General features: G+C 42.7%; 1 protein-coding gene across 4 annotated transcripts in view; it reads left to right on the plus strand.

Moving 5' to 3' along the window:
• Window positions 1-26,020, plus strand: part of smg6 (SMG6 nonsense mediated mRNA decay factor) — a 417,242-nt gene that overhangs the window by 136,856 nt on the left and 254,366 nt on the right. The window lies entirely within an intron of this gene.

The following is a 26,020-nucleotide window of genomic DNA, read 5'->3' on the forward strand; positions in this document are numbered from 1 at the left end:
AGGTCTCCTTTTAGGCCCTTAATCGGCTCCATGCTTTAACCTTTTATGATTTATTTGTGTCAGCCATGACTCATTTGGCCGCACTCTTGTCTTTGACTCACAGGATTCCAGGTTCAGGTCCCAGTCTGTGCTTGGGCACAAAAATCAAGACTGACGCTCTAGTGCAGTACTGTGGGAGTGCTGCACTGTTGGAGGTGCCATCTTTCAGATGAGATGTTAAATTGAGGCTCCACCTGCCTTCTTGGGTGGATGTAAAAGATCCCATGGCTCTATTTCAAGGAAAAGCAAGAGAGTTCTCTCCAGTGTCCTGGCCAATATTTAGCCCTCAAACAACATCACAAAAAAAAAGATTATGTGGGCATTATTATATCTGTGGGAGTTTGCTGTATGCAAACTGGTTGCCATGTTTCCCACAAAACAGTGACGACTTCAAAAAGTACTTCATTGGCTGTAAAGCACTCTGAGAGGTGGTTGTGAAAATTGCAAGTCTTTCTTTTATTTATGTTAATAAATTACTTTATGTCCCTTTTCTGTTAGCCGCTAATCTTTTCTCTTAACTCCCTCAGCCACTCTTGCTTCCTTTTTCTGCTCTCCTCTACACTTGCCATACCTTGCTCGATTCTCTACTGTATAATGTATCTGACATTCTTCATAAGCCACCTTTTTCCATTTCATTTTAATCTCTATCTTTAGGCATCCAGGGAGCTCCAGCTTTGGATACCTTTCCTCTTCCCCCATATGTTGTCTGCACCAGAACTATCTCCACTTTCAAGGCATCCCATTGTAATAAAAATTAGTGACATTGCTCAACAGCTGTACCCAGACCATTAGTCCAACTGTAAAGCTGAAGAGAGTTATACAACTGAACACCCATGGGAGAGAGAGTGTTGGGTGCTAGGAGTATATATAAGAGCATCAATTGCTGTAGTGCTTCTTCACCTGGCTATTTTGAATCCTTTTAAGCACCTAGAGTGGGACATTACTTTATAGTTTGCTAGTTCAGAGTCCTGTTTGACCCTGAGCTGAGTTTCTGGCCCCATATCCTTTAAGTGAGGAAGACTGCTTACTTCTACCTCTGTAACATTGTCTGCTTTACTCTTACTTCAGCCGAACCTGCTGCTGAAATATTGCTCCATGTTTTTATCACCTCTGGACTTGCTGCAACATACTCCTGGCCAGCCTCCTATCCTACACAAACTCCAGCTTATCAAAACTCTGCAGCCTGTACCTTGTCCTGCATGAAGCCTTGCTCATCCACCACTTCTATTTTTGCTAATCTGCATTGGCTCCCGGTTCCCCAACATCTCAAATTAAAATTCTCATCCTCACTTTTAAATTCCCCCATGGTCTTGCCCCATTCTATCTCTGTAATTTTCTCCAGACCTGAAACCTGCCCCCGAATACTCCATTCCTGATTCTTGCGTCTTTTGCCCCACCTTTTTAGCTGCCTAACTCTCACTCTGGAATTTCTTCCCATATCTCCTTGCCTCTCCAGCAACCTTTTCTCCTTAAGAATCTCCTTAAAACCTAACCCTTTAGCCAATCTTTTGGCTGTGTCATCTAATATCTCCCCTTTTTCCTTGATGTCTGTTCGCCTCACCCCTTTAAAGCAAATTGAGATACTTTTCTACGTCAAAGGGGCTATGTAAATGCGAGCTCCTCTTGTTATACTAGCAGCCAATGGTTCAGTAGTGAAGAAAGATAATAAAGGTAATAGAGGGCAGCCCTTCCATGTGCCTGGATTGCATTTCTACTCACCAAACACCTTGCTGACTGAGCAAGTCATCCTAAAGTCAGAAGCTAAAGCTGGGTTTCCATTTTGGCTAATTTGTTATATTCCCATTTTCCTGCTTAATAATTATTCCAGCACAAAATCTAGTGTGAGTGAAACACTTTAGGGTGTTTGACAGATGTGACTAGGTGCTGTGTAAAATTAGGTATTATATTGTTCCTCAGTTCTGTCCAGTTTTTTCACCTGTTAAGTGCCATATTAAGTTAGAACTGTTGTAAAAATAGTTCACTCACTGATATCTGTCAGTGATTTTGGCAGTCAGAATGTGGTGTGTGAACTGAAATTCTAGTCAGCAACTAGAGTCTCCTTGGTGTTGAGATGGGGAGGAGGAACACTGCGTATTGTTGCCACTTATACCTGGGGTGAGGGAGAGGGATATGAAGAGGAGGAAGGGCGAATGACTGCTTCTGGCCACTAGTCTGTGCATTGTGGAATGGAAGATGTTTTCCTGCAACAGCTGGCAAATTTGTCCGTTGTCCTCATTTGTTTTGTGTGTCTTTTGAGGAGCCAACTATTTATGAGGGCTCCACAGTGATTTCACACAAGGTACTTGAGCAGGTCTCTTCATTCAGCACTCTAAATCTGCAGAGGGAATTTTTCCAAATGGTACACTGTCATGTCTGGGGAAGGCCAGCCCTGAAATGACCCAGACACGTGTAAGAGACACATTAAAATGCAATTTTAAAAAAATGATGGATTAAAACAAATTTATCTCCACACCTGCCACATGAACTGGAAACTCATGAGTGAGTGAATGTAACCAGCTTAGTTCTGACACAATAACAGGGCATTCCGCTTTTCCCCATTGCCTATCCTCAATTTCTTTTTTCACATCTGGGAATGATAAAGACTACAAATCCCAGATCGGAATCATTTTCAATACAATAACACAGATTCTTTTATTGCAGTGTAGGAAGATTTCTAAAAAAAAATGCTTTTCTTTTTGCATGTGTGCCTCTACTCCAGAATACATCGTAAATTGTATGTCCTCAGAATCTTGCATTTTGAGATTATATTGTAGCCTGCATCAACTGCTTGAACATGGCTATCTTTCTAAGGACAAATACAGGATGAATGCAGATGAAGCAGTGGTTTGTATTTTGTTTAATGGACCAGTTTTTTAAAATAGTTTTCTCTCTTTCATCCTTATTGACTTCTGTCACCAGTGGCTTGGAGTGTGCTTAGGAAATCTGTTTCCAGGCCTTGGCCAGCACTGTTCTACAAGTGGACACTAGATGGTGTGTGAGTGGCTTTGTTTCCTATTCCCTTCCTCTGGGAGCAGTTACTAGCTCCACAGTACCAGTCTGAGAACAGAGGCTAAGTGTGTGGTGAGATACAAACTGGTATCCTCAACTCCAGTGGAGACTTTTTGTGATTTGGCTCAGTATATCCTTGAATGCAAATCATAGAGCCAAAGAGTCATAGAGTTTTACAGCACAGAAAGAGGCCCTTCGACCCATCGTGTCTGTGCCGTTCACCAAGCCCCTATCTAGTCTAATCCCATTTTACAGCACTTGGCCCGTTGCCTTGTATGCAATGGTGTTTCAAGCGTTCATCTAAATACTACTTAAATGTTGTGAGAGTTCCCACCTCTACCACCCTTTCAGGCAGTGAGTTCCAGATACCCCGAGTCTTTGGGTGGAAAATTTTTCTGCAAATCCCTTCTAACCCTCTTGCCCCTTACCTTAAATCTATGCCTCCTGGTTATTCAGCCCTCTACTAGGGGGAAACGTTTCTTCCTACCTACCCTATCTATGCCCCTTATAATTTTGTACACCTCAATCAGGTCCCCTCAGCCTTCTCTGCTCTAAGGAAAACAACCCCAGCCTATTTAGTCTTTCTTCATAGCTGAAATGCTCCAGCCCTGGCAACATCCTGGTGAATCTGCTCTGCACCGTCTCCAGTGCAATCATGTCCTTTCTATAGTGTGGCAACAAGAACTGCCCACAGTACTCCAGATGTGGCTGAACTAATGCTTTATACAGCTCCACTGTAACCTCCCTGCTCTTGTATTCAGTGCCTCAACTAATAAAGGCAAGTACCCCATATGCCTTCTTACCCACCTTATCTACCTGCCCTGCTGCCTTCAAGGATCTATGGACATGCACACCAAGATCCCTCTGATCCCCTGTATTTCCTAGGGTCCTACTATTCATCGTGTATTCCCTTGCCTTGTTAGTCCCCCAAAGTGCATCACCTTACACTTTTCAGGATTAAATTCTATTTGCCACTGTTCTGCCCATCTGACCAGCCTGTGTATATCATTCTGTAGTCTAAGGCTTTCCTCCTTGCTATTTACCACACCACCAATTTTTGTGTCATCTGCACGCTTATTAGTCGTACCTTCTACATTCATGTCTAGGTCATTAATGTACACTACAAACAGCAAGGGACCCAGCACCGAACCCTGCGGTACGCCACTGGACACAGGCTTCCAGTCACAAAAACAACCTTCAACCATCACCCTCTGCCTCCTGCTACTAAGCCAATTTTGGATCCAATTTGCCAAATTGCCTTGGATCCCATGGGCTCTTACCTTCTTGACCGTTCTCCCATGCAAGATCTTGTCAAAAACCTTACTGAAGTCCATGTAGACTACATCAACTGCACTACCCTCATCCATACACCTAGTCACTTTCTTGAAAAATTCCATCAAATTTGTTAGACATGATCTCCCCCTGATAAAGCCTTGCTGACTATCCTTGATTAATCTTTGCCTCTCCAAATGGAGATTAATTCTGTCCCTCAGAATATTTTCCAAAAGTTTCCCTACTACTGATGTTAGACTCACTGGCCTATAGTTCCCTGGTTTATCCCTACCACCCTTCTTGAATAATTGTACCACATTAGCTGTCCTCCAGACCTCTGGCACCTCTCCTATGGCCAGAGAGGATTTGAAAGTCAATGTCAGGGCCTCTGCAATCACCTCCCTTGTCTCACACAGCAGCCTGGGATAAATCTTATTTAAAACATCACCTATGTCTTCTGGCTTCTCTCACAGATTGCTTTGATCCTTAATGGGACCCACTCTTTCTCCGGTTATCCTGTTGCCTCTAATATACGTGTAAAATGCCTTTGGATTTTCCTTTATTTTACTCGCCAGTGTTTTTTCATGCCCCCTCTTCACTCTCCTGATTTTTTTTAAGTTAGCCCCTGCACTTCCTATACTCCTCTAGGGCTTCCGCTCTTTTGAGCACTCAGTATCTACCATAAGCTTCCCTTTTCTTCCTTACCCAGTCCTGTACGTTCCTCAACATCCAGGGTTCTCTGACTTCTTGGTCCCGCCCTTCACCTTTACGGGAACATGTTGGCACTCTCACTATTTCCTTGTGCTGTAATCCAGGGTCTCCAGTCACACTGTGTATTTAGCTGATTGATCACAAAGAGAGGCCCTAAATTTGGAGCAGAGTGAGTGGAGACCCTGGGATTGGGAGCAGGGTGAGTACAGAGACCCCGGGATTGGGAGCAGAGTGAGTGGAGAAACCCTGGGATTGGGAACAGGGTAAACATAAGAACATAAGAAATAGGAGCAGGAGTAGGCTATTTGGCCCCTCAAGCCTGCCCTGCCATTCAATAAGATCACGGCTGATCTGCCCCAGGCCTCAACTCTACTTTTGTGCCAGCTCCTCATAGCCCTCAACCCCCTGATATTTCAAAAATCTATCTACCTCCTCTTTAAATGCTTTCAATGACCTAGCCTCACAACTCTCTGGGGTAGAGAATTCCAGACACTCTCTACCCTCATGGAGAAGAAATTCCTTCGCATCTCAATTTTAAATGAGTGCCCCTTATTCTGTAACTATGTCTCCTAGTTCCAGATTCCCCCACCAGTGGAAACATCTTTTCAATATCTACCCTTTCAAGCCTCTCAGAATCCTGTACATTTCAATAAGATCACCCCTCATTCTTCTAAACTCTAGTGAATAAAGACCTGTTTAGCCATTATTGATAATTCAATTCTTACATCTCAAGAATCAGCCTAGTGAATCTCTTTTGAACTGCCTCCAGTATATCCTTTCTTAAATATAGGGACCAAAACTGTACACAGTACTCCAGGTGCGGCCTTACCAAAGCCCTGTATAGTTGTAACAAGACTTCACTATTTTTAAACTCGAATCTCCTAGCAGTGTAGGCCAAAATTCCATTTGCCTTCTTAATTATTTGCTGCACCCGCATGCTAACTTTTTCTGTTTCATGCACAAGCACACCCAGATCCCTCTCTGCAGCACTTTTTTGGAGTGTGTCTCCATTTAAATAATAGTCTGCCTTTTGATTCTTCCTACCAAAGTGCATGACATCACACTTTCCTACATTAAATTCCATCTGCCAAGTTTTTTCTCACTCACTCAACCTGTCTATATCCCCTTGCAGATTCCTTATGTCCACATCACCACATGCCCTCCCACCTATTTTTGTATCATCAGCAAATGTGGGTGATTGGAGAAACTCTCGGATTGGGAGCAGGGTGAGCGAGGAGACCCTTGGATTGGGAGCAGGGTGAGTGGAGAGACCCTGAGATTGGGAGCAGGGTGAGTGGAGAGACCCCGGGATTGGGAGCAGGGTGAGTGGAGAGACCCCGGGATTGGGAGCAGGGTGAGTGGAGAGACCCCGAGTTTGGGAGCAGGGTGAGTGGAGAGACCCCGGGATTGGGAGCAGGGTGAGTGGAGAGACCCAGGGATTGGGAGCAGGGTGAGTGGAGAGACCCCGGGATTGGGAGCAGGGTGAGTGGAGAGACCCCGGGATTGGGAGCAGGGTGAGTGGAGAGACCCCGGGATTGGGAGCAGGGTGAGGGGAGAGACTCCGGGATTGGGAGCAGGGTGATGGAGAGGCCCCGGGATTGGGAGCAGGGTGAGGGGAGAGACCCCGGGATTGGGAGCAGGGTGAGTGGAGAGACCCCGGGATTGGGAGCAGGGTGAGTGGCAGGACCCCGGGATTGGGAGCAGGGTGAGTGGCAGGACCCCGGGATTGGGAGCAGGGTGAGTGGAGAGGCCCCGGGATTGGGAGCAGGGTGAGTGGAGAGACCCCGGGATTGGGAGCAGGGTGAGTGGAGAGACCCCGGGATTGGGAGCAGGGTGAGTGGAGAGACCCCGGGATTGGGAGCACATATAGTGATCACAACTTTGCTTTCTTTTTGTTGAAAAAAGTCCTGTATTAAGTTTTACTGAATAGTACAATGGCAATAAACCCAGAAATCCCAGAGTGTACTCGGCAAAAATGGCTCCTGCACACCAATAAACAGCTTGGAAGTAGGCCAGGGTGTTTATTCAGTGTGCGGCAGCCGTTTATTGCTTAGTACACTCTGGGATTCTTGCATTTATCACTTAATTTTCACTGCCTCTTTCAGCTTACCACCACCACTACGCTTCAGCAGTTTCACTAACTGCTTCTGCCTTGATCCAGTGCAGTTTGGGGATTAGAGAGTCCTACTTCAACCCTATCAGACCTCAGTGTTCATTTGCCTTCACACTGCTGCTCTCAACCCATTGTAGCTGAGCACACCACACTGAATTCCCCTTACACCTTGTTGCTGATTAAAATCAGACTACACCTTACACCTAGCACTTCAATTAATAGCAGTGTCTATGCTTAAAACTCACCTTGTGCAGATTTGTAAGAAGATGTTGCACCTTTTTACAGTTGGTCTCTCGTTTTTATGAAACTCTGGTGAAGATATCTTATGGTCTTTTTACAGCAAGCCATTTTGATGTAAAAATGAATTCAATTTGTACCCAGCTGTGCTCAATTTATTAAATGGGGGTTCCTGTTTTTTCTCCCTAATGTTTCAAGTTCCTGGAATTAAAACCATATCTTGTGCACAAATTTTTATGTTATTATTGTATGAAATTCGCCATCAATCATTGGTCATTAATCACTCGAGGTGCACACAGCACCCTGCACAAACGCTCACCATATGCTGAGGAAACACACAGCAAAAGAGGGCACCCAAGAGAGTGAGAGCCAAAAGATGAAACTTCCCCCTCTGCCCCTTTGTTTTTAACTCTCCTCCACCTGCCACCTCCATCCCATTTCTCCCCTATAACCTTGACTGTTGAGCCTGGCTATCTTTATCATTCTGTTTCTCCTTCAAAGAGCCTGGCACATACAGTGTTAAAAATCTGTAGTAAATCTCCACACTGTGGGCTGATAGAGCAGACATGGTGCAGCTGGTATAAGACACTGGTGGTTTCAAGAACTGCTGTCTGTTGGGATTTGGTGTCTGCAGAGAGAGAGCGAGAAAGGCTGAGGTGGCAGGCTGCCAGCCCTGGTTAGCTTGCCCCCACTTTAGTCATTTCTGGCCAGACATGGATTAGTCTAGTATAAGACCCTGGGCACTTCACTTGCTGGCACTGATCGGCAGGATGTGGGATTTTTTTTTGTGTTGGCTGACTTTTTTACCTCTCTGAGAATTTGGAGAGCTATGAGATTCACTTTCTTAATGTACAGTTTTCCTCGAACAGCCCTTTCTGCTGCGGCTGCTTATTAATAGATTACATATGTGGTCCTAGTTTACATCAGTATTGAAATATTTTACGTGGGACCGAGTATATTTCCTGAGGAAATTTTAAAAGGATATTTATTGGAGGTACAAAAAAGACACTAATTTATATTCCTTTTGATTTCTAACACATGAATTTAGTTAATAAATTAAAATGTTATCAACACAATAAGATTTGAAGCAGGGAGGTTTGATTTGGTATGCGTGTTTGTGGACCATTGCCGGAGTCTGACATTTTGGAATGCTTGCTTGTGAACCTTGTCCAGAGGCATAAACTCTGGGCTAATTGTTGTCTCTCCTGATCCCACATTTTGTACAAGAGTTTCTTTCTTTTCCTAACCCCTGTGGGCCCCTGGATTCATCGGCCTGTGCCATTTCTGGCAGGTTGGTGAATTGGCATCCTGCTGCGAGGCTCTTGCTGCTCTCTCAACAACCATGCTTGGTGGCATCCACCCTTTATTATTTGAAAGAAGTTGATTGGAAGCTAAAGGTTGGATTATTTTATACTTGGGTGACTGTTACAGTATCAGCCTGGTATCAGCATTCTTCTGGAATATGGAATTATTCAAATTAACAGTGCACCAGGAGGCTGTTCAGGCCAGTGCACTCATGTTAGGATTTTGAAAGAGTTATACTTTTATCATAGAATCAGTCAGCACTTCGGAGGCAATTCGGTCAGTTGTATCTGTGCTGCTCTTTTAAAGAACTACTCAATTAGTCCCACTCCCCTGCTCTTTCCTCATAGATCTACAAGTATAGGTCCATATCCTTCAATTTTCACCTCAAATATTTATTTGCTCCCTTTTTACAAGCTTATGATTCATTCTTCTTCAAATGGAGCATTCCATGTCTTTGAACTTTTGCTCTTTTTTGATAATAAATTAGTAGCCTCTAGTTACCGAATAACTGTTAGTGGAAATAACTTTTATCTTGCTACCTTCTTCATTTTAGAATGTTGAGTAGGATTCATAGATAAAAGGAATTTTAAAAAAATTGAGGGCAGTTTTTTTTTCTGGATATTGGTTGAATGCCAGAATTGGAGGGCAGGATCTTATATTGATGGTCCAGGCAGAGGCCTTCTTTGATGGTTTCCATCTCTCCAACAGGACTGGCATTGGTTGAGGGTAAGCTGCACTCTCCCTATCATAGCTATACAATGGGCACAAATTAACATTTATCTGGACCAATACCAATCAAGAAGGATTAATACAAAAATAAAATATTGTAGATGCTGGAAATCTGAAATAAATGTAGAAAATGCAGAAAATATTCAGCAGATCAGCAACATTTGTGTAGAGAGAAACAGAGTAGATGTTTCAAGTCAGTGACTTTTCATCAGAATTCTGAGTTCTGTTTCCCTCTCCACAGATGCTGCCAGACCTGCTGACCATTTCCAGCATTTTGTTTTTCATACCGGACTAGAGGGTTCAGGAGTGTGGTGCTTTGTGGGTGCTTGTTGCTCTGTGCTGAGGCTCAGTTAGATAGGTTCTTGACTGACAAGGGAGTCAAGGGTATAGGACTAGGTGGGAAAGTAGAGGCACAATCAGATCAGCCATGATCTTATCAAATGGCAGAGCAGGCCTGAGGGGCCAAATGGCCTACTCCTCCTAATTTGTACGTTAGCATGTATGTTCACACTCCCACAATACATGGAGTTTGCTGTGCAAATTTCTTATAAGCTACCTTTGGTGCATGGCTTTACTGTCTTATGTACTGTAAGTATATTAATATATACACCTGGTGCTCCACTGTCCGGTAGTTTCCACTTTCTTTATTTTAAATCCTTTAAGTGCTGAAGCATGATGCCAGCCAACACTGGAGAGTTGAGTTAGTTTTTTGGATTTGTAATTTGAATGACATGATATATATCGAGATTCAGTTTTTGGGGAGTGGTGTTCAGATGATGACTGGTGACCTGTGCATGTGCAGCCTCCCTGTTTTCCCTGCTGTGTGACACTGTTCTTGATGTAGCAATAGAAACTCATCAAGAAATGCAAACTTTTCCTGGTTCACACTGTAATATGTCATCAGTTCCAGAGTGTAGCCAGTTTGACATATTTAGTGGCCAGCTGCACATTGTAAAAATCACAGCACAAAGAGAGGACATTTAGTCTACCATTCTTTTGTTGGTACTAACTCCAGCCAGAGCTAATTGATCTAATCTCATTTTACTGTCCTTTACCCTTATCCTTTTATATTCTTTAATTTCAAATATTTAGCCAGTTCCCTTTTAAATCATATATTCTCTGCCTCGTGGTAAAGCAACCCATGTTCTAAGAACCCTCTGTGGAAAACATTTCGTCCAATTCCGGCCCACCCCCCACCCTTTTTTTGAACCTCACTTTTGCTCTTGCCTCTATTTATTCCTGGAACCTTGGCATGCCTTTTACTCCTACTTGGAATATATTTAACCTGCACCTTATCCGTCTCCTATTTAACTGTCTCCCATTTTCTGATTTGGCATTTTTCCCAGACCAATAATCTGGCTGAGGTCTCCTTTCATCCCACTGAAGTTAGAGAATTTCCAATCCAAGATCTTTATCCTGGATTCCTCTATTTTTGTTATCTATTTTCAATGTGACTCTAATCAGGTTATATCCCAGTGTTCACCCTTCAGAATACTTGCTCATTCTGCTTCATCATCCAGAACCAGATCCAGGCTTACATCCTATCTTGTTGGACATGTAATGTACTGATTCAGAAACCGTCTCAGACATGTTTGGAGATCTCCTCTCCATTTTGACCGCAAACATTTGTCTTGTCCTAGTGACTGTAGGCCAATTCACACACCTGCAACTGACACTATTGCAAACATTGTTCAATATCTCAAAATCGTATTGGGTTTGTGTTACGTTAAGTGAGCCTTGAGGTCAGCTTTAAAACCCATGTCCTTTTGTACGGCAGAATCATTGAACACATTTTAAAGCTTATTGCTGCCCTTTCACAATAAAAACTTCAAGTTTTTGTTAAGTTTCACTATGGGGTCATTGGCCTTGATCTTAGTTCATTCATTGCTTATTCTACTTTTATTGTTGCCTGGACCAATCTGTAGAAACATGTTGCTGTGTTGGTGAGCACAATGTAGCTGAATATAACATGTAATAACCCACCAGTATCGGTCTGATTCTCTGCCATGCTGCAACCAACCCGTCAGGTATATTTTGTTTCGAAAGATGCACTTGATTACTAAGATGAGCTGGAGTACCGGAAGTAGCTGCAGCTGGTTCAACACTAATCCAGTATTCAACTTTAAGGGTCTATGTTAAGCATTGCCTTGAAGAATAAATCATGTGGCTACCAGTGAGAAAAAGTGGCTTGTACAGAGCCTGTTTTAAACAGGTTGTCCAAATTGCTTATGTTTAAATGGTAATGTACCCAAATAAAATCCATTGTGTAAATGAGGTGTTAATAAAAACAGAAGATGCCAGGTGCTGAAAAGGAAGAGGTTAAAGCTTTGGGTCTAGACAGGGTTGCAAAACTGGAAAGATAAAAGATCCTTTATGGGACTGAATGAAACAAAGGTAGGGGCAGAAGAACAGCTATAAGGCAAGAGTCCAGACTGTTGTTTGTGTCACAGTGTTACTGGATTCAAAGATAAAGCTAGAAAGAGATGACAATTGTTGGGTGATTTACAGACATCCATCAGGCAAAGAGGTTTAACACAACGAAAAGAGTAAGAACCAATGAGAAAAATGCACGCAAAAAAACATCCCTCCAAGATGTCACATTAAAGCAGAGAGAGGCAGGAGCAACGAGCTGAAAATGGGTGAAGCAAAAAGAAAGGTCCTTAACAAATGCAGGAAATCTGAAATAAAAATATAAAATATATCAAATGCGCTGCAGATTTATTGCACTCTGAAAACGTTGACCCAACATCTTAGGTGCAGAAACTGCCTGTCAGAACCATGTTCTATATCCAGACCACCAAACAAACCATTTGCCCCCAAAGCAGGTGGACCTTCCTCCCCTTGAGAGGGAGAGAGAGAGAGAGAGATGCATTCACTTAGTTTTCTAACAACTTTACAGTCAGAATCTTTAACACTGCTGTAAGTCAAAGCACCAACTATTCTTGCTTCATTCCTACATTTGTTGGTGATAGAGTACCTATTAACCTTTGTCCTGTACATGGTCAGGATGGCTCACCAGACACTATTAAGATGGAACTAGTTGCATGCACGAGGTTTCCTGTTTAACTGTGCTCAGTTTCAGTCTATTCAGACTGTCCATTTAACATGGTGCAATCAGTTTAACTATTACAATACTTTGCTTTAGGTTAAATCTCTTTAGTTAGTGTCTATTAACCTGACTCTGACCTGCAAATACACACAAACAATTCACACTAAGCCCTGGTGTTGATTCTACTATCTTCAATTCTATAAATGCAGTAGTCTGTTACTAGCTTGAACCTTGAGTTGATCCTTTAATTATATTACATTAATTTTGTAGCATCAGTTCAAGTCCCTTATTTAATTCAGCCTCCTTGCTTCTACAACTGTCTCCCCTCATTTTCTTTTACTTTTTTATAATTAATTTTGTGTTTAGTTTCCATTTTTTCCCAATTATATTATTTTTATAAGCATGCTTAACTTTTTCCTTCTGAATCCCAGTGGAATGTCTGTCTTCGTCCTGCCTCCCCTCAATCCACTAGGTACTGGACATTTTCTCTGCTCTTTCTCTTCAACAATACACTTTGAATAAAGGCAGAGCAACTTCCTTGGCTAGGATGGGACAAGGAAAGGTAGATTTGGTTAGACTGATTACAAAGGAATATGACCGAAGTGGCCTTTTTTAGGGCCTGAGCTTATTTTTTCTTGCTAGTTTTTCTCTCTGTCCCTGGCTCTTTGTTGGGCCATGGTTTTACTGGTGCCAGTTGATCTCTAGGATATCAATCACCCTTCTTGTGACCCAGGTAGCAAGTGTTGGCATCACTGCCTATAAATGAATATAATGTGTGCATGTATAAGTATACATGTTTGTGTGTGTTATGTCGATATTTTTTTTCTTTAGAAGGTGGGTGACTGGACAGTCATTAACAAGAGGAGATCTGGCTCACGTCCCCTCTTTAACCCAGTGGTACTGAGGCCATAAGGCTCAAGTCCCACCTTGACTGAGATTGTTTAACATAGTGCAGACCAAGACTGAAATTTGTGACTTTCCAGGATAACCTTGTTGAACCACAGTCAAGCTGCCAGAGCATATTAACTATTAGACTTTTGCAATGCCCTGAAGCAGAAATTGAAAGCGAGGTTATTTTATCTTTTTTTTTGAAGGATCATGGTCGGAACTCTTTAGGTTCCTCTGATTCATGTCACATATGTATGTATACTGGGCGAACACCAGGAGGACAACATTTGCTGTTGTGTCCTTGCACATTGCTAGCCCAAGTCTGTGTACACATTTTATAAGTATGTTGCCAGCCTGCATGTTTCACATGCTTAACTTCCATTCATGATGCTGGCAGTCCAATCACATTCATTCACACAGTTTTGCTTTCAAAGTTGCTGACATCTGAGGTGGTGTTGAATTTAATACTGAGTGTTTGTGATGGTCTGGTGCACTGCACCATATTTCATCAACGTGTAGAGAAATTTGAGCTGATCCCCACGTTGGAACCGTGGTGTTGCCGTGAGATTGCAGAACTGTTCCAGGTCTCACTCAGTGGGGACGAGCTCACTGTGGTGTTTGGTTCTCTGCTGATTTAATGTTCACTTGGCCCAGTGTGAACATTCTTGTCTAACCCAGAAGGTTGGGGATTCAAGCCTGAGTTCAGTTGAGCGGATAATGCAGGCTGATGTTTCAGTGCTGTACAGAGGAAGGGCTGTCCTTTTGGATGTGACATTCAACCAAGGTCTTGCCTGCTTATTCAGGACAGGTGGTGGGGTAGGTTGTAGGGGCAGATGTTAAAAGATCCCATGGCACTATTGAAAGAAGAGCAAGGAGTTTGCTTTTAGTGTCCCAGCCAAACTTAATTTTTTTTTGTCATTCATGAGTTGTGGGTGTCGCTGGCTGGGCCAGCACTTATTGCCCATCCCTAATTGTCTTTGAGAAGGTGGTGTTGAGCCGCTGCAGTCCATATGGTGTAGGTACACCCACAGTGCTGTTAGGGAGGGAGCTCAAGGATTTTGACCCAGCGACAGCGAAGGAACGGTGACATATTTCCAAGTCAGGATGGTGAATGGCTTGGAGGGGAACTTCCAGTGGTGGTGTACCCATTAACACCCAATGCAGATCAACTGGTCATTCCTCTCTTGCTGATTTTGGGACCTTGCTGCTACCTCAATCTGTTAAGTCACAGCATGTTGAAAATGTAACTTGGTGGCTGTTTAAAGCCTTTGAGAAATGGTGGATCAATGTACATTGCCTAGTGAGCATGCGGTCTACTGCTAAATGCTTTTTCAACACTACTTTCACTGTGGGGACAGCCCTAAGAACTCTAACAATCTAATTAACATCAGTGACTTATTTCTTGTAAATGCTTCTTGCTAACTTTCTAACTCCACAAGTGCAAAATTTACCAGTAAAGTAAACTGCATAAATGTGCAAAGCCCCCTTTTAATGCTCTGATCTGTTGCTTCATTTAGGAAAAAAGCTTGTGGCACCAGGCCAGCTTGTGTCCTGCTCTACTGCAGTGTGTTTAAGTGGAGACTGTATTAAAACAATTTACTGAAATTAGCTATTGCATTGTTCCTGATTTACCCCAATCTGCTGGTAATTATTTATCTTGGCCATTAAATGCTGGAATTGTAATAAAAAAAAAATCCAGACTTTCTGTAGGTTGGAGTATATTTGTGCACGGATTATATACGAGTTTGTTTTTAAATGTACCTTTACTCACTTATGGAGATTGATGGATTTATTAATTTAGCTCTCAGCAAAGAAACTGACATGGGATTATGGGTAATTAAAGGGATAGAGATGGAGTATTTATGGAGATAGCAGAGACTTGTGGCTTACTAGGAACATAAGAACAATTAGGAGGCCATTCAGCCCCTCATTTCTACTCCACGGTTCAATTCGATCATGGTTGACTTGTACCTCAACTCCATTTAACTGCCTTAACTTCATATCCCTTGATACTCATACTCAACAAAAAGCTATTGATCTTATTCTTGCCAAGTGGTCCTACAAGAGCAGATCACATCAAAACTCTGCATGTCTATTGTGAATGGTAGTGAACAATTAGACAACTAACAGGAGGAGAAGGCTCCAAAAGCATTCCTGTCCTCTGTTATGGGGGAGCCCAGCATATTAGTGCAAAAGACCAGGCTGAAACATCTGCAACCATCTTCAGCCAGAAGTGCCGAAAGAATGATCTCGGCCTCTTCCTGAGGTTGCCACCTTCACAGATGCCAGTCTTCAACCAATTTGATTCATTCTTCATGTTATAAAGAAATGGCTGAAGACACTGGGCCTACAAAAGCTTGTAGTTCCTAACAACATCCTGGCTGTAGTGCTGAAGACTTGTGTGCCAGAACTAGCCATACCCCTAGCCAAGAGTGACTGTCCTTGATATCAAGGCAACATTCGAATGAGTGTGGCATCAAGGAGCACTAGCAAAATCGAAGTCAGTCTAAATTGGGGTGGGTGGGGGAGAAACTCTTCACTGGTTAGGGTCATTCCTAGTACAAAGAAAATTGGCTGTGGCGGTTACCATTGGGCAGAAATTCAACTGGTCCCATCATATTAATACTGTGTCTACAAGAACAGGTCAGAGGCTGGGCATACTGAGGCAAGTGACTCACTTCCTTGCTCCCCAAAGTCTTTCCACCATCCACAAGGCACAAGTCAGGAGTGTAATGGAATACAATCCACTAGCCTGGATGGGTGCAGCTCCAACAGTATTCAAGAAGCAGAACACCATCCAGGACAAAGCAGCTCACTTGACTGACACCCATCCACCACCTTAAACATTCATTGCCTCCAGCACCAGCACACTGTGGCAATAATGCGTACCTGTAAAGATCTACTACAGCAATTCACCAAGACTCCTTCAACAGCACCTTCCAAACCTGCAACCTCTATCACCTCGAAGAACAAGAGCAGCAGATACATAGAAGCACCTTCAGGTTGAAGTTCTCCTCCAAGCCACTCACCATCCTGACTTGGAAATATATCGTTCCTTCACTGTTGTTGGGTCAAAATCCTAGAACTCCCTCCCTATCAGCACTGTGGATGTACCTACACCACATGGACTGCAGCGGTTCAAGAGAGCAACTCAATACCACCTTCTCGAGGGCAATTAGGGATGGACAATAAATGCTGGCCTAACCAGTGATGCCCACATTCCACGAATGAATTCAAAAAAGCTTCAATTGACCCCCAACATCCATAGTTTTTCAGGGGAGCATTTCAGATTTCCACTACCCTTTGTGTAAAGAAGTATTTCTTGATTTCACTCCTGAACGGCATAGCACTAATTTTAAGGTCCTGAAAAGTTAACCCTGTTTCTGTCTCCACAGATGATGCCTGACCTCCCCTGTATTTCTAGTATTTTCTGTTTTTATTTCAGATTCCAGCACCTACAGTAATTTGCTTTTGTATTGGTATTGAAGATTATGCCATCTTTTTCTTAGTTTTCCACCAGAGGAAATAATTTTTCTCTGTAACGTCTAGTGACTCCTTTTAACATTTTAAACACCTCGATTAGGTCTGCCCTTGATCTCCTGTTCTCAAAGAAATATTGGCCAAGTTTCTGTTACCGGTCCTGCTAATTTAACCCTCTAAGCCCCAATATTATTCTGACTGTTTAGGGTAGTTCAGAGGTGAGGGCACAGGTAATCAAAGACATTTTGGTGAGTTTCTGATCAGCCTCATTCCCTGTTCCATCAACCCAGAGATCTTGTGTAATACAGAAAGTCCTCTCTGCTTATTTCTCCAACCTTTATTCTTTTCGTCTACTAGTGACAGAGGCATGCAGGAGATAATAGCGAAGCCACTGAGAATGGCACAATTGAAGAATTTGGATGACAGTCCAAAGATAGGGGAAAATGACCTAAATATTGTGGATGCTCGAAAGCTGGAATAAGAACAAAAATGCTAGAAACATAAGAGCCAGAGAAGGCCATACAACCCTTTGAGTCTGCTCTGCCAGTCAATAAGACCATGGCTGATCTTCTACCTCAACCCCACTTTCCACCTGATCCCCATGTCCCTTGATTCCCTTAGAGTCCAAAATATTATCGATTTCTGTCTTAAATAAATCCATTGACTTGAGCATCTACAGCTCTTTGTGGTAGAGAATTCCAAAGGTTCCCAACCCTCTGTGAAAAAATTTCTTCTCACCTCAGTGCTAAATGAGCAAACTCCTAGGTTAGTTCTAGACTCTTCAGCCAGGGAAGCAACCTCTCAGCATCTTCCCTGTTACGCTGTCCCAGAATTTTATATATTTCAATGAAATATTCAGGAAGTCTGGCAGCATCTGGGAAGAGAGAAACAGAGTTAACGTTTCAGGTCAATGGTGTTCATCAGAACCAAACTGATGATGTCTGACCTGCTGAGTGTTTCCAGCATTTTCTTTTTTTATATATCAAAGATTAAAATGCTCTTATATTTAAAAGGACAGTTGACTACAAAGTGTGCAATATTCTTCCCATTTGCTGCTGTTGGAAATGGAAAATTTCTGATTTTCCAGGGGAAATGTAGACACACTCTCTCATGGTGACCCATCGCCAACTCAACTTCACCCCTATTCCTGATGCAGATACAGTGCCGGCTAAAAATGTAATTCGGAGAAAGTGGCATCAGGAGACTCTTTTGGCAAAGGTCTTTCAAAACTGGTGCTGGAAAGTAAAAACACCCTAAGAGTTGAGGCCACAGTTTGGCTTTTGCTTACATTCTCCCAGATTTCGAACTCTTGCTGCTTTCCATTTCTCCCTCATTTGATCTTTATGCCATCTACATTGACCCTGACCCACCCTGTAAGGGGATACAGGTAAGTGAATGAGCTGATGACTTCATGAGTAATGTAGCTGCACTAGAAAGCAATGTTGTGTTTCATATTGATTTTTCTCTCTCTCTTTCTCTGTTTCTCACATGTTCTTTGTTGTCTGACTGCCTTTTTTGTTTTAAATATTGTAGTCTGGAGTTTAAGCACAGAGTGGGAAAATGTAAGCATTTTTCAGTTGTGGGGAATCCATGGTATAGTCATTCCATACTTCCTGTACATTAAGCTCAGGCATGCACACTGGGTTTTGCAGACTGACTCATCAGACAGTTCAATGTGTAATGCTTCCAATAGTATCGGGATCATGAGAGAATGCAATCATTTTTAAAATGTTCTCAGTTTGTATTCCTTCTCTGACTTGCTGACCTGGGTCCATACTTGAAGCAAAGACAGTCTCAATCTGTAGTGTCTACGTTTCCATTCCAGTACAGATGTATTGCTGTTGAACTTTGAAAACAGTCATTTTGATAGGTCAGTGACTCACCTGACATGATTTAATCCTGCAGTGTGTGCACTGTCACGTGGAGGGGGCCACTGTGACACACCTCTTACTTCTGATAATCCATTCAACTGCACAGTGAAATCCCTATCTTAGTTCCACTTCTGATAACAGACAAAACAGCCCACTTGATTGGCACCCCCACTGTAAGCATTCACTCCCTTCACCACCACTGCATCATTGCTGTAGAGCCACAAAGGCTTCTATGGCAGCACTTTTGAAATCTGCAATTTCTACCACCTAGAAAAACAAGGGCAGCAGGCGCATGAGAACACCAGTTGTTGCAAGTTCTCTTCCAAGTCACCCACCATCCTGACTTGAAAATATATCGCTGCTCCTTCTTCATCACTGGTTCAAAATCCTGGAGCTCCCTCCCTAACAGCACTGCGCAACTCATGTGGTGTAAATACATCAACGTTCGAGAAGAAGTTCACTTCCTCCACCACCATCTCAAGGGCAATTCTGGATGGGCAATAAATAATAACAGATCAGCCAGCATCTGTATAGAGAGTAAAGCAGTTAACTTTTTGGGCTGATGATCTTTAATCAGAATATTTCCAGCATTTTCTGTTTAATTTCAGATTTCTAGCGTTTGCTATTGCTTTTGAAAGGGTAATAAATACTGTCCTTACCAGCATTGGTCGAATAAATAGGAAAGACACAGGCAGTGTGATTGAAAGTTATTTCATTGCCTCTAGGGTTACCACCTGTCTGATTTTTGTCTGAATGACCTGTCCAGAGACTTGCCTGCATGACTTTTCAGCATTAACACTGGGTGCCAAAAGTTGCTGTCAAATCTAGAAATTGATTATTTTGGGTTATTTTTGTGTCTATAACTTGGAGAGCAGGCCGGATGGACCTTAAGCATTGGCATGGAACTGATGGACTGAATGGCCTTATTCTATGTTGTAAATACAATGTAATACTATGTATTCATAGGGTAATAAGGTTTTCAGTTAATGTTTATCAACAAGGTAAAGATTAAGTTCTGTGCCCCTTTCTGTTATGGCATCTTCCATGGCCTGATTACCAATAGCTGGTGTTAGCCAGATTGGATTATGTCCTGATCTTGATTCCTTTTGCATTTTGATAGTTTAATTTTTGTTATTTAAAGTCAGGATTTCCAGTTGAATTGGAAGTTTTTTTTGTGCAAAATGGTTTGCAGCTAGTGAGCGTAATATTTTTCCTTTTCACTTATGAAGGTTGGAGAATTCCTACGGAAATTCTCTGCGGCTCTGCCATCAGCCATTATGATTGTTACTGGAGTTTCTTTAAACTGAGGGTGGAAGTTCTTTCTGATTCTGTGTGTTTAAACAAAAAGCTCAGATCACAATTTTTGACCTTGTCTTAATTGGTCTCACTCGGTTATGGCAACTAAATGAGCCAATCCCATTTTTGTTACAAAGGATCCTGGAAGTTTTACTGAAGTTCTGGGGTTCATGTTCTGCATTTTCATTTCATTGTTGTGAAAAGCACAAGCCAGTGCCCTCAACCACATTCCACAAGATAATTTGATTGAAACCTCCTAGTTGATTCCATTGGGTTCAATTTGATTATTCTGATAACTCCCCAGCATTTCGGTATCCAGTAAATTTACATTATGGAAACAGCCAGAGTACTAAACCATACCCACTCTTTCCCTGTTTCTGTCCTTGCTTAATACCTGTTATATCTCTAACTTTTTCGAGTCCTAATGAAAGTTCAATGACTTGAAATGTTAGCTCTGTTTCTCTCTTCACAGATGCTACCTGACCTGCTGAGTATTTCCAGCATTTTTTTTATTTTGGATTTCCTGATCTGCATATTTTGTTTTTGTACTTAACTTGCTCCATTTCAGGGTGGTGCCTTGCTTTCAGCGTATTGTGTCCCTGGTAACTCTGTTCTCAGGAGCAGCGCAGGTGTTGTGTGTTGGCATATTCATACTTTTCCTGTAGTGTCATTGTGAGGGGTTGTCACTCCAGACCAATGCTGCAATTATATTTTAAACGCAGTCTCAATCCAGACTCAAATCTGACCTGACATCGGAGTGTAGCAGAGTGAGATTCCACAGAGAAAAGAACCTCAATCCACTTCACTTTAGAGTCCTATTGAGCCCTCATACCTGGACTTGCACAACACTAGTTTAGCATTGGCGTGAACCTGAAGTTGAAACCAGATAGCACATACATGAAGATCCATGAGGCTGTTCCGGAGAGCCCTTCCAGCTGCATTCATGCAGGCCTCTTTAGTGAGTCTAATAGGTCAACATGGATGCTGTTTTTTGCCCATTTTTCTCTTTACCTCAGTGTTAGCTGTTGTAACCCTAGTACCCATTCTTCACGTATGAACCTGGACAGTGTTTGTAACCTGTTTGTCTGCAGAGGGCATTACCAGGGAAGTTCCTTTATGATAGCTCCACTAGTTGTTGTTCTGCCATCATCCTATGTCCACAGACTTGTGTTTTCCAGGAAGAGCTGCTGTGTAGTAATCAAGATTATGAACTCTGGTTACCCACAGTAGCTCAGGAGCACCTTACTGACTTGGCAAAAATCAGGGATTGAACTATGAGCCTTCCTATCCTGCATGATCCAATACCATGCCTGTCAGCCAGTGTCTTTACCCATTAGACTTACCAGGGAAGCTGTAGCTATTGCTTAATACATAGACAGTCCATAGATTGTGCACAGTAGTCATGTGATTGGAGGAACTGCTGATTTGCCTCCTTCCTCCTGTCACTGATGGAGGTGACAAATTGCTGAAACACCAAGGCTGCTTAGCAACCATGGAATTTAGTTGTTTTTCCTGTGTCTTGTCCATACTTGAATAAATCTTGTGATTGGTTTAATAAGTTGGCAGGCTCCATTTCCTGTTAATGAAGGGCACTGCCTCCCTTCACAGGAAGGAACCTGTGATGAGAGGTGTTGGTGACAAGAGTCCTGTAAACCAGAACCAACTCCGTTGTGGTGTTGTGATTTTATGGCTGAAATGGGTGATTTACTTTTACTGAAATCTTGTTTTTATTACATTGGAGATAAATGTAAGTGCTGTGTTGTGCTCTTTGGACATCTTTTTATTAATTTTCATCCCAACATCTTCCAGTGGCTTAGATGACACACTGTGTACTGGTTGTGACATCTAAAAATTCCCAACACATTCCAATCTTTAAAAATACTGGTTATTTGATGGGGTCAATAATACAAGCTTCATTTGCAGCTTTGTTCACTATGATCACATATGGTTGAGGAAGATCACATGACCCTTCCTCACTTACCAATCGTAAAGTTCTTACTATTCCTCTGTCCTTGAGTACCAAAGCAGCATCCCGCTGTCAAACGATTGTCCCCACTATCCTACCAGGAGTCCATTCCAAGGATTGATCATCCTGCATGTGCAAAAGATCTTCCTGACATCATCCTAAATTTGCCAGCTTGAACCTGTTCTCATTCATCCTTTGCATTGCTGGAGATTTGATTTTTTCTGTAACGTTTACTATATTTTACCCCTTTATATGGTACTCTCAGTAATGCAATGTTAACATTGGGTGCACCTCATATTTGACTGTAAGTGTGCTAACTGATATCAGGCATAGGACAGATGCAAGTGAAATGAATGCAGGCCAAGGCAGAAAAATGCACCTTGTTTGTAAAAACATTGAGCTGACCAACCTTTGGAGTTACAGTTGGGGTTGTCTTTCACCACTGTTACCATCCAGGAGAATGGGAAGCAGAAACCGGTGAGTTTACTAGTCGGGACATGAAACAAAGCTTGTTGGAATATTTGCCTGGTATGACACCTCTTTTAATGGCTGCAGCTATCTTAGGCATTTAGCTCATGTCTGCCCTCACCCAGTACTCTCCCACAGGCTCTCCACACAAAGGGAACCCTAGCTGTCATAGCTCTATTTTAAAATCCCTGTGCATTGACCCTGCTTAAATTCATCTGAAAAGATGGAACATGGAACTATTTTGGAACATGAAGTGAGACTGAACCCACAACCATTATGTTTGGAAATGTAGCAGCACCTTCCAAACCCACTACCGCTACCATCTAGAAGGACAAGGACAGCATGGGAACACCACCACTTGGAAGTTTCCCCCCAAGCCATTCACCACCCTGGCTTGGAAATATATTGCTGTCCCTTCACTGTCAAAATCCTGGAACTCCCTCCCTAACAGCACTGTGGGTGTACCTACACCACATGGACTGCAGCAGTTCAAGAAGGCGGCTCGTCACCACCTTCTCAAGGGCAACTAGGGATGGGCAATAAATGCTGGTGTAGCCAGTGACACCCACATCCATGAATGAATTAAAGAAAAGATTGCTTCTGCTGGATGCACATTATAGAAAGCACAAATTCTCGATCAACTGTCAGAGTCTGCATAATCCTTGCTACGATTACACTCCTAACAATCATTGCTTGCTATTTGGGGAGAGATTTTTTTAAAGTTATTTTGCCAGCCTCCGCTGCCTGAATGTCTAATGTACAGTATTTTTTTTATTCTTGGGCCAGTTGCTGAAGAATGCCCTATTGGCGGAAGTCGGACCTGCCAGCTGAAGAACAATTGAATAGTGTTATTAGTTTACAGTGAGAGGAGACACACTGGTGAATGATACAGTGCTAATTAGAAAGGCACAACATCCTGCCATGTGTTGGCCCTCTCCGCCTTTGTTTCCTGACCCTCTCGTCAGCCTGCTGACTTTTGTTTCATGTTTTCCCAACTGTACGTCTCACTCCTGAAGAGGCAATGTCTGGTTTGTGAGAACATACAATAACTTTATTCATCCCTTTGATTTGACCACTTGTCTGCTAACCTCATACAAATAATGTAGTTTAAAGATAGTTTTACATAGTGTGTTAAAGGTTAAGGAAACGCATTCAACTTTTCTTGAGGCTTGCAGAGAACCTCAAACATAGTATCCATGTTGCCTGCAGAGTGCCTTGCTAGCCCTAAAAGTGATGTGGTGAAAAATGTTCCCAACAACAGGCACTAATGTTTTAGTTCTGTTGTGTGCTACACTCTGCAGTATTCAATCTCTTGCAGTGGCTCCTCTTGCATCACGTGTCAGGCATTGGGGACAGTGGTGATACAGTTAACAACTGTTAGAGGGAACATTTATCAACCTCCTGCTGATACAAGGTAATGGACTATTGCAGATTTGTAGCCATTGTTAAAGGGACATCTAGGTGTTCATTCTCGCTCTTCAATAACCACAATGTCTCCAACACTGGCTCTGCAAAGTGGTCATTTTAATGTGAAGTCATCCCTTCTGGAACTCTTCTTTCCACTGTGCCCCTTCTCACTATTGTCCATTGCTCCATCAGACTCCTCTGAATCTCCCTCCAATGCAGATTGCTGGCAGAAGTCACCTCGTCTCAGTTTGCATTTCCCCTCACTCAAGATATAATTTTGTAAAACTTAATGTGAATATTTCTGATTAGAAATAGAAGGGTTGAAAGTGAGATTTTTGGATTGTTTCACCAGTCAGCACCAGGCCAGAGTTGTATGTAATTAATCTATGGCAATGTTGAAATTTCTGCCCGTAAGCCTTAGATTGATGACCCTGTTTTACTGCTTACCTGCTGTTGAATTGACTACTCCATTTAACAGCATCAAGTTTAATTTGTCCCTTCACTGTCACTGGGTCAAAATCAAAATCCCTAACAACATTGTGGGTATACCTACACCACAGGAACTGCAGCAATTCAAGAAGGCAGCTCACTGCCACCTTCTCAAGAGGCAGTTAGGGATGGGCAATAAATGCTGGCCCATCCGGTGACACCCACACCCCATGAATGAATAAAAAAAATTGTGGCTTTGCATTTTAGATGAGATATATGTTTTTGAAATCTGTTTCTCTCAGGAGAGTGGGTAGTGCAGTGAATGAGCCCAATGTCCTTACAGTTCTGGGATCTGAATGTGAATCTTGCCCAAATTGATGGAATAAAAAACTACTCTCCACAGGGTTTTAGGGTCCTGTGTGAAAGAATTTGAGGCAGCTTCCATACTTATCCTAGTGGAGGTGTGCTCATAGCGCGTAAACGACCCAAGTATAGTAGTAAATTGGCAAAGCAGCAAATAGATGAGGCCAGTACAGAAATTAAAAATGCCACAGATATTATAATGTTTTGTGCTTTAGTAAAAGTGTCTCATTCAGAGTAATGGTAGATTTACTCTCCCCATTCCATGCTTTATTTGAGCTATGTGTACTGAGGAGCTGCAAAGTGTTGGCAAACTGTAGCATTCCCCGGCATTAAATTCCTCACCTTGAAAAGCACTGGGTGGAGGGTGTGGTGGGGAAGTCCAATCCCTGCCTGCTCCTTCTATTTTTCCTTCCTTGTCTATAAAGTTTGATGTACAGTTTCTAATTCGACCCCAAAATGTACAAACAGGACAGCCCCAGGAGTTCCAGCTTTCGCCTGGCACACAGAACCAGCTTGTCTTATTGTTGCTACCAACCTGCAACAGAGACTTATGCCGACTTCTGCTTTGACAACTTCAGATTTCTGGCTCCACTAACCTTTGCACCATGGATTGAAGACCCCCTCTCTACCCTCAGCCTTACCAGGAGTATCTCCGGACCCTCTGCTTCTTCCTTGAACTGTGCCTTGAAAAGTCCCTATCTATTGCCATGTCCATCTCTGCCAGGCTGAAGTTTTCTCATCCTGAGCAGACTCTTATTTTACCTCAACACACTCACACCCACTTTCTGTCTCTCGCTCGTTGTCAATATAGGAACTAGAAATGTAGAAATTTGGAAAATAGGAGCAGGAGTAGGCAATTCGGCCCTTTGAGCCTGCTCCACCATCCATTATGATCATGGCTGATCATCCAACTCGGTGGCTTGCTCCTGCTTTCTCCACATATCCTTTCATTCCTTTAGCTCCAAGAGCTGTATCTAACTCCTTCTTGAAAACGTGCAATGTTTTGGCCTCAACTACTTTCTGTGGTAGCGAATTCCACAGGCTCACCACTCTCTGGGTGAAGAAATTCCTCCTCATCTCAGTCCTAAATGGTCTACCCCGTATTCCTAGACTGTGACCCCTGGTTCTGGACTCCCCTGCCATCGGGAGCATCCTTCCTGCATCTACCCTGTCTAGTCCTGTCAGAATTTAATAGGTTTCTATGAGATCCCCCCTCATTTCTTCTGAACTCCAGCAAATATAAACCTAAACGACTTAATTTCTCCTCATATATTAGTCCCACCATCCCAGGAAGCAGTCTGGTAAACCTTTGCTGCACTCCCTCCATAGGAAGAACAACCTCCCTCAGATAAGGAGACCAAAACTGCACACAATATTCCAGGTGTGGT

The sequence above is a fragment of the Carcharodon carcharias genome, chromosome 10 (assembly GCF_017639515.1).
Source record: "Carcharodon carcharias isolate sCarCar2 chromosome 10, sCarCar2.pri, whole genome shotgun sequence".
In the NCBI taxonomy this organism is placed as follows: domain Eukaryota; kingdom Metazoa; phylum Chordata; class Chondrichthyes; order Lamniformes; family Lamnidae; genus Carcharodon; species Carcharodon carcharias.